Source organism: Oncorhynchus clarkii, chromosome 21 (genome assembly GCF_045791955.1).
Source record: "Oncorhynchus clarkii lewisi isolate Uvic-CL-2024 chromosome 21, UVic_Ocla_1.0, whole genome shotgun sequence".
In the NCBI taxonomy this organism is placed as follows: Eukaryota; Metazoa; Chordata; class Actinopteri; order Salmoniformes; family Salmonidae; genus Oncorhynchus; species Oncorhynchus clarkii.
In genome coordinates, this window is record NC_092167.1 from 49,032,832 (window position 1) to 49,041,970 (window position 9,139).

General features: G+C 43.7%; 2 long non-coding RNA genes across 2 annotated transcripts; both read left to right on the top strand.

Moving 5' to 3' along the window:
• Nucleotides 1-660: 660 nt before the first annotated feature.
• On the top strand, nucleotides 661-1,557 carry LOC139379267 (uncharacterized). Its single transcript, XR_011628376.1, has 4 exons — nucleotides 661-913; nucleotides 1,043-1,104; nucleotides 1,192-1,340; nucleotides 1,493-1,557. It is a non-coding gene; the product is annotated as an uncharacterized lncRNA (long non-coding RNA).
• Nucleotides 1,558-3,960: 2,403 nt separating this feature from the next.
• LOC139379501 (uncharacterized) lies at nucleotides 3,961-4,766 on the top strand. Its single transcript, XR_011628390.1, has 3 exons — nucleotides 3,961-4,025; nucleotides 4,110-4,258; nucleotides 4,414-4,766. It is a non-coding gene; the product is annotated as an uncharacterized lncRNA (long non-coding RNA).
• Nucleotides 4,767-9,139: the final 4,373 nt, after the last annotated feature.

The following is a 9,139-nucleotide window of genomic DNA, read 5'->3' on the forward strand; positions in this document are numbered from 1 at the left end:
TGGTGAACCCACAACAACAGTCACTGCTGTGTCGACAACAACTGATGAACCCACCACAACCATCACTGAATCAACAAAAACAACTGGTGAACCGACTACAACTGTCACTGTTGTGTCAACAACAACTGGTGAACCCACTACAACTGTTACTGTTTCATCAACAACAGCTGGTTCTTCCACTACAACCATCACTGAGTCAACAAAAACAACTGGTGAACCCACCACAACCATCACTGAGTCAACACAAACAACTGGTGAACCCACCACAACCATCACTGAGTCAACACAAACAACTGGTGAACCCACCACAACCATCACTGAGTCAACACAAACAACTGGTGAACCCACCACAACCATCACTGAGTCAACAAAAACAACTGGTGAACCCACTACAACTATCATTGGTTCATCAACAACAACTGGTGAACCCACTACAACTGTCACTCGTGGGTCGACAACAACTGGTGAACCCACTACAACTGTCATTGATTCATTAACAACAACTTCTGAACCCACTACAACCGTAACTGATTCATCAACTACAGCTGGTGAACCCACTAAAACCGAAACTGGTACGTTGACAACAACTGGTGAACCCACTACAATATTCACTAGTGTGTTGACAAAAATGGTTACAGCGTCACCCACTACATCCGTCACTGGTACATCAGCAACAACGGCTACAGCTGCACCCACAACAACCGTCACTAGTGCATCAAATGTCAACACAACGACAACGGCTACTCCTGTCATCACTACTGCCATCGTCACAGCCACGACAACTGCAACTACCGCTGTTGCAATCACTAGGGTTCCTGTGGTGTTCAGGTCCAGAGGAGAGACATTTACCTCTGATCTATCAAACCCATCATCTCAGGCCTTTCAAACAAGAGCATTACTGATTAAAACTCAGGTGAGCCTCCTAAAAGAATGAAGATGTGAATGTCCAAACGAGAGGGATAGAATATAGTAACACACTCAGCTTTTAATCAACAGGAAGTTGTTTGTTTAAAAATAATCTGTTTCTTGTTTTGCCTTCCAGCTTGAACCTTTCTATCGATCGGCTTTCACCTCTTTCAACAGTTTGGATGTGACAGAATTCAGGTGATTTTTTTTTTGCATTACATGTTGTATGTTGATTTAAATTGATCTCACTTTCTATCTAACATGTTATCTCTCATTTGTTCCCAGCTCTGGATCCATCATCAATACTGTAAATGTAGCATTCAGCTCCCCTTCGGTCCCTAATATCGCAGAGATTGGCACTGTTTTGATAAATGCTGCTCAAAACATCACAGCTTTGGAAATTGACCCCAACTCAGTGACGGTCATCAGCACAGGTAAACACATGTATTTATTATATTATATATATTTGGTAAATGAACAGTTTGTTTGCCGTGCATTTTGTACACCATTGTGTCACTAATCACATTACAGGGCAACAAACACTCGTCGTATTTTCATTTGATCGTGTTTCCTTTTTCTGTTACAGCTGCAGCCACAAAAACTCTTACCAGTGCAATAGCAACGAGTGGCTTATCGACAAGAACTGGTGAACCCACTACAACCGTCAACAGTGTGTCGACAATGAGTGGTGCATCAACAACTGCTGTTACAGCCGAACCCGCTGCAACTGTCATTGATGCACCGACAACAACAGGTGAACCCACTACAACCATCATTGATGTGTCAATAGTAACTGGTGAACCCACTACAACCATCACTGATTCATCAACAACAACTGGTGAACCCACTACAACCATCACTGATTCATCAAAATCAACTGGTAAACCCACTACAACCATCACTGATTCATCAACAACAACAGGTGAACCCACTACAACCATCACTGATTCATCAACAACAACTGGTGAACCCACTACAATCATCACTGATTCATCAACAACAACAGGTGAACCCACTACAACCATCACTGATTCATCAACAACAACTGGTGAACCCACTGAAACATTGACAATAACTAGTGAATCCACTACAACAGTCACTGGTGTGTCGACAACAACGGACAAACCAACTACAAACGTCACTGGTAGATTGACATCAACGGTTACAGCGTCACCCACAACAACAACTGTCATTGGAGCATCAACAACAACTAGTGAACTTACTTCAACTGTCACTCGTGGGTCGACAACGACTGGTGAACCCACTACAACTGTCACTCGTGGGTCGACAACAACTGGTGAACCCACTACAACTATCATTGGTTCATCAACAACAACTGGTGAACCCACTACAACCATCACTGAGTCATCAAAATCAACTGGTGAACCCACAACAACCATCACTGAGTCATCAAAATCAACTGGTGAACCCACTACAACCATCACTGAGTCATCAAAATCAACTGGTGAACCCACTACAACCATCACTGAGTCATCAAAATCAACTGGTGAACCCACAACAACCATCACTGAGTCATCAAAATCAACTGGTGAACCCACTACAACCATCACTGAGTCATCAAAATCAACTGTTGAACCCACAACAACAGTAACTGTTGTGTCAACAACAACTGGTGAACCCACTACAACCATCACTGAGTCATCAAAATCAACTGGTGAACCCACAACAACAGTCACTGCTGTGTCGACAACAACTGGTGAACCCACAACAACTGTTACTGCTGTGTCGACAACAACTGGTGAACCCACAACAACAGTCACTGCTGTGTCGACAACAACTGGTGAACACACTACAACCCTCTGTGGTGTGTCGACAACAATGGTGACAGATGTACCAATTACAACATTAACAGGTGGATTGACAACATCTGGTGAACCCACTACTTCCGTCACGGTTTCATCAACAACAACTGATGAACCCACCACAACCATCACTGAGTCAACAAAAACAACTGGTGAACCCACCACAACCATCACTGAGTCAACAAAATCAACTGGTGAACCCACTACAACCATCACTGAGTCATCAAAAACAACTGGTGAACCGACTACAACTGTCACTGTTGTGTCAACAACAACTGGTGAACCCACTACAACTGTTACTTTGCCATCAACAACAACTGGTGAACCCACCACAACCATCACTGAGTCTACAAAATCAACTGGTGAACCCAATAGAGCAGTCACTGGTCTATCGACAGCAACTGGTGAACCCACTACAACTGTTACTGTTTCATCAACAACAGCTGGTTCTTCCACTACAACCATCACCGAGTCAACAAAAACAACTGGTGAACCCACCACAACCATCACTGAGTCAACACAAACAACTGGTGAACCCACCACAACCATCACTGAGTCAACAAAAACAACTGGTGAACCCACTACAACTATCATTGGTTCATCAACAACAACTGGTGAACCCACTACAACTGTCACTCGTGGGTCGACAACAACTGGTGAACCCACTACAACTGTCATTGATTCATTAACAACAACTTCTGAACCCACTACAACCGTAACTGATTCATCAACTACAGCTGGTGAACCCACTACAACCGAAACTGGTACGTTGACAACAACTGGTGAACCCACTACAATATTCACTAGTGTGTTGACAAAAATGGTTACAGCGTCACCCACTACATCCGTCACTGGTACATCAGCAACAACGGCTACAGCTGCACCCACAACAACCGTCACTAGTGCATCAAATGTCAACACAACGACAACGGCTACTCCTGTCATCACTACTGCCATCGTCACAGCCACGACAACTGCAACTACCGCTGTTGCAATCACTAGGGTTCCTGTGGTGTTCAGGTCCAGAGGAGAGACATTTACCTCTGATCTATCAAACCCATCATCTCAGGCCATTCAAACAAGAGCATTACTGATTAAAACTCAGGTGAGCCTACTAAAACAATGAAGATGTGAATGTCCTAACGAGAGGGGTAGGTTACAGTAATACAGTCAACTTTTAATTGACAGTAAGTTGTTTGTTTAAAATTCATCTGTTTCTTGTTTTGCATTCCAGCTTGAACCTTTCTATCGATCGGCTTTCACCTCTTTCAACAGTTTGGATGTGACAGAATTCAGGTGATTTTTTTGTATTACATGTTGTGTGTTGATTTAAATTGATCTCACTTTCTATTTAACATGTTATCTCTCATTTCTTCTCAGCTCTGGATCCATCATCAATACTGTAAATGTAGCATTCAGCTCCCCCTCTGTCCCTAATATCACAGAGATTGGCACTGTTTTGATAAATGCTGCGCAAAACATCACAGCTTTGGAAATTGACCCCAACTCAGTGACGGTCAACAGCACAGGTAAACACGTATTTATTATATCCTATTGTTATTTGGTAAATGAACAGTTTGTTTGCCGTGCATTTTGTACACCATTGTATCATGTGTCATTACATTACAGGGCAACAAACACTCGTTGTATTTTCATTTGATCGTGTTTCCTTTTTCTGTTACAGCTGAAGCCACAAAAACTCTTACCAGTGCAATAGCAACGAGTGGCTTATCGACAAGAACTGGTGAACCCACTACATCCGTCACCAGTGTGTCGACAATGAGTGGTGCATCAACAACTGCTGTTACAGCCGAACCCGCTGCAACTGTCATTGATGCACCGACAACAACAGGTGAACCCACTACAACCATAACTGATTCATCAACAATAACTTCTGAACCCACTACAACCATCACTGATTCATCAACAACAACTGGTGAACCCACTGAAACATTGACATTAACTAGTGAATCCACTACAACAGTCACTGGTGTGTCGGTAACAAAGTTTACAGCTGAACCCACTACAAACGTCACTGAAGCATCAACAACAACTGGTGAACCTACTTCAGCCGTCACTGGTGTGTCGACAACAAGTTACGAATCCACAACTACTGTTACTGCAGCACCCACTACAACCGTCATGGGTGTGTTGACGACAACTACTAGTGAACCCATGACAACCATTACTGGTCCATTGACAACATCTGGTGAACCCACTACAACCATCACTGGTGTGTTGACAACAACGGTTACAGCAGTACCAATTACAACTGTCACTGGTGTGTCGACAACAACTGGTGAACCCACAACAACCATCACTGGTGTGTCGACAAAACCTGGTGAACCCACTACATCCGTCATGGGTGTGTTGATGACAACAGTAACTGGTTCATCGACAACTACTGGTGAACCCATGACAACCATTACTGGTCCATTGACAACATTCGGTGAACCCAATACGACCGTCACTCGTGTGTCGACAACAACTGCTGAACCCACTACAACCATCACAGGTGTGTTGAAAACAACGTTTACAGAAGTACCCATTACAACTGTCACAGGTTTGTCGACAACAACTGGTGAACCCACTGCAACCATCACTGGTATGTCAACAATGAGTGGTGCATCAACAACTACTACAACAGCTGCAACCACTACAACTCTCACTGATTCATCAACAACAACGGTTACAGTGGCACCAACTACAACCGTCACTGGTGTGTCGACAACAAGTGATGCACCAACAACTACTGTCTCTGCATTACCCACTAAAGCCGTCATGGGTGTGTTGACGACAACTGGTGAACCCACTACAACAATCACTGGGCTGTCGACAACAACTTGCGAACCCACTACAACCATCACCGGTGTGTCGACAACAAAGTTTACAGCTGCACGCCCAACAAATGTAACTGGAGCATCAACAACAACTGGTGAACTTACTTCAACCATCACTGGTGTGTCGATAACAAAGTTTACAGCTGAACCCACTACAAACGTCACTGGGGCATCAACAACAACTGGTGAACCTACTTCAGCCGTTGTTGGTGTGTCGACAACAAGTTACGAATCCACAACTACTGTTACTGCAGCAACTACTACAAGCATCACAGGTGTGTCGGCAACAACGGTTAGAGCCGCAGCCACTACAGCCGTCACTGGTGTGTCGACAACAAGTGATGCACCAACAACTACTGTCTCTGCATTACCCACTACAACCGTCATGGGTGTGTTGACGACAACTGGTGAACCCACTACAACCGTCATTGGTGTGTTGACGACAACTGGTGAACCCACTACAACCGTCATGGGTGTGTTGACGACAACTGGTGAACCCACTACAACCGTCATTGATGCATCGACAACTACTACTGCAGCAACTACTACAACCATCACTGGTGTGTTGACAACAACGTTTACAGCTGCACCCACTACAACTGTCACTGATTCATCAACAACCATTGGTGAACCCACTGAAACCGTCAACGGTTCATTGACATCAACTGGTGAATCCACTACAACCATCACTGGTATGTCGACAAAACCTGGTGAACCCACTACATCCGTCATGGGTGTGTTGACGACAACAGTAACTGGTTCATCGACAACTACTAGTGAACCCATGACAACCATTACTGGTCCATTGACAACATTCGGTGAACCCAATACGACCGTCACTCGTGTGTCGACAACAACTGCTGAACCCACTACAACCATCACAGGTGTGTTGAAAACAACGTTTACAGAAGTACCCATTACAGCTGTCACAGGTTTGTCGACAACAACTGGTGAACCCACTACAACCAAAACTGATTCATCAACAACAACTGGTGAACCCACTGCAACCATCACTGGTATGTCAACAATGAGTGGTGCATCAACAACTACTACAACAGCTGCACCCACTACAACTCTCACTGATTCATCAACAACAACGGTTACAGTGGCACCAACTACAGCCGTCACTGGTGTGTCGACAACAAGTGATGCACCAACAACTACTGTCTCTGCATTACCCACTAAAGCCGTCATGGGTGTGTTGACGACAACTGGTGAACCCACTACAACAATCACTGGGCTGTCGACAACAACTTGCGAACCCACTACAACCATCACTGGTGTGTCGACAACAAAGTTTACAGCTGCACGCCCAACAAATGTCACTGGAGCATCAACAACTGGTGAACTTACTTCAACAGTCACTGGTGTGTCGATAACAAAGTTTACAGCTGCACGCCCAACAAATGTCACTGGGGCATCAACAACAACTGGTGAACCTACTTCAGCCGTTGTTGGTGTGTCGACAACAAGTTACGAATCCACAACTACTGTTACTGCAGCAACTACTACAAGCATCACAGGTGTGTCGGCAACAACGGTTAGAGCCGCAGCCACTACAGCCGTCACTGGTGTGTCGACAACAAGTGATGCACCAACAACTACTGTCTCTGCATTACCCACTACAACCGTCATGGGTGTGTTGACGACAACTGGTGAACCCACTACAACCGTCATTGATGCATCGACAACTACTAGTGAACCCACTACGACCATCACTGTTGTGTCCACGACAACTGGTGAACCCACTACCACAATCACTGGTGTGTCGACTGTAACGGTTACAGATATACCCATTACAACCGTAACAGGTGCATTGACAACAGAGATTACAACGGCTCCAAATACATTTATCACTGTTGTGTCGGCATCTACTGATGAACCCAATTCAACTGTAACTGGTGGGTCGACAACAACTGGAGAACTCCCTTCACCCGTCACTGGTAGGACGACAACGACAACAAATTACGAACATTTCAGCTGTTTTGCCTGCTTGTGCTCTGTAATACACATGTTGTTAATGTGAGTGTTTTATATCAGAATATCACAGTTCTTCTCGTTCTAATGCAGCTAACCCTGTGTTTGTAGCATCTACAGTGCATTCGGAAAGTATTGAGAACCCTTGAATTTTTCCATGTTTTGTTACGTTCCTCATTCTAAATTGATTTCCCCGTCATCAATCTACACACAATACCCCATAATGACAAAGCAAAAACAGTTTTTTAGCAAATTTATAAAAAATTATAAACTTAAATATTACATTTATATACCTAAAGTATTCAGACCTTTTACTCAGTACTTTGTTGAAGCACCTTTGGCAGTGATTACAGCCTTGAGTCTTCTTGAGTATGATGCTACAAGCTTTGCACACCTGTTTTTGGCGAGTTCTTCCCATTCTTCTCTGCAGATCCTCTCAAGCTCTGTCAGGTTGAATGGGGAGCGTCGTTGCACAGCTATTTTAAGGTCTCTCCAAAGATATTCAAAAGGTTCAAGTCAGGGCTATGGATTGGCCACTTTAAGAGACTTATCCCAAAGCCACTCCTGTATTGTCTTGACTGTGTGCTTAGGGTAATTGTCCTGTTGAAAGGTGAACATTCTCCCCAGTCTGAGGTCCTAAGCGCTCTGGAGCAGGTTTCATCAAGGATTTCTCTGTGCTTCACTCCTTTCATCTTTCCCTCGATCCTGACTAGTCTCCCAGTCCATGTCACTGAACAACCCACAAAGAATTAAGGTGCCACCACCATGCTGTACTGTAGGGACGATACCAGATTTCCTCCAGACGTGACGTTTGGCCTTTAATCCAAAGAGTTCATTCCTGGTTTCACCAGATCAGAGAATCTTGTTTCTCATGGTATGAGAGTCTTTCGGAGTCCAAGTGGGCTGTCATGTGCCTTTTACTGAGGAGTGGCTTCGATCTGGTCACTCTACCGAGATGGCTGTCCTTCTGTTCCAAACTTCTTCCATGTAAGAGGCCACTGTGTTCTTGGGGACCTTAAATGCTGTTGACACAATTATGTAATGTTCAATCAATTGAATTTAACACAGATGGACTCCAATCAAGTTGTAGAAATATCTCAAAGATGGTCAATGGAAAAATGATATACCTGAGCTAAGTTTCGAGTCTCATAGCAAGGTTCCGCATACTTATGTAAATAAGGTATTTCAGTTTATTTTGTAATACATTTTTAAACATTTCTTTAAAACCTGCTATCGCTTTGTCATTCTGGGGTATTTTGTGAAGATTAATGAGGGAAAAAAACCATATTTAATCCATTTCAGAATACGGCTGTAACGTAACAAAATCTGGGATAAAGTTAAGGGGTCTGAATTTCCAAATGTACTGTATACTTCAGAAATGGTTTTCAGTTGAAGTGGTTCATGTGAAATGATCAGGAAGCCTGTTTACAGGCTGTCGGAAGTGAATTACATAAAAGACCAACATATGATGATTTAGTTGTCAATATAAGATCATCATGTTATACTCCCATCTGTCATCGTAACGATGACTGTGTTATACTGCCACACAGCCTTAAAGAGATGTGGAAATGCCCATTTTATGTTTTAACTTAG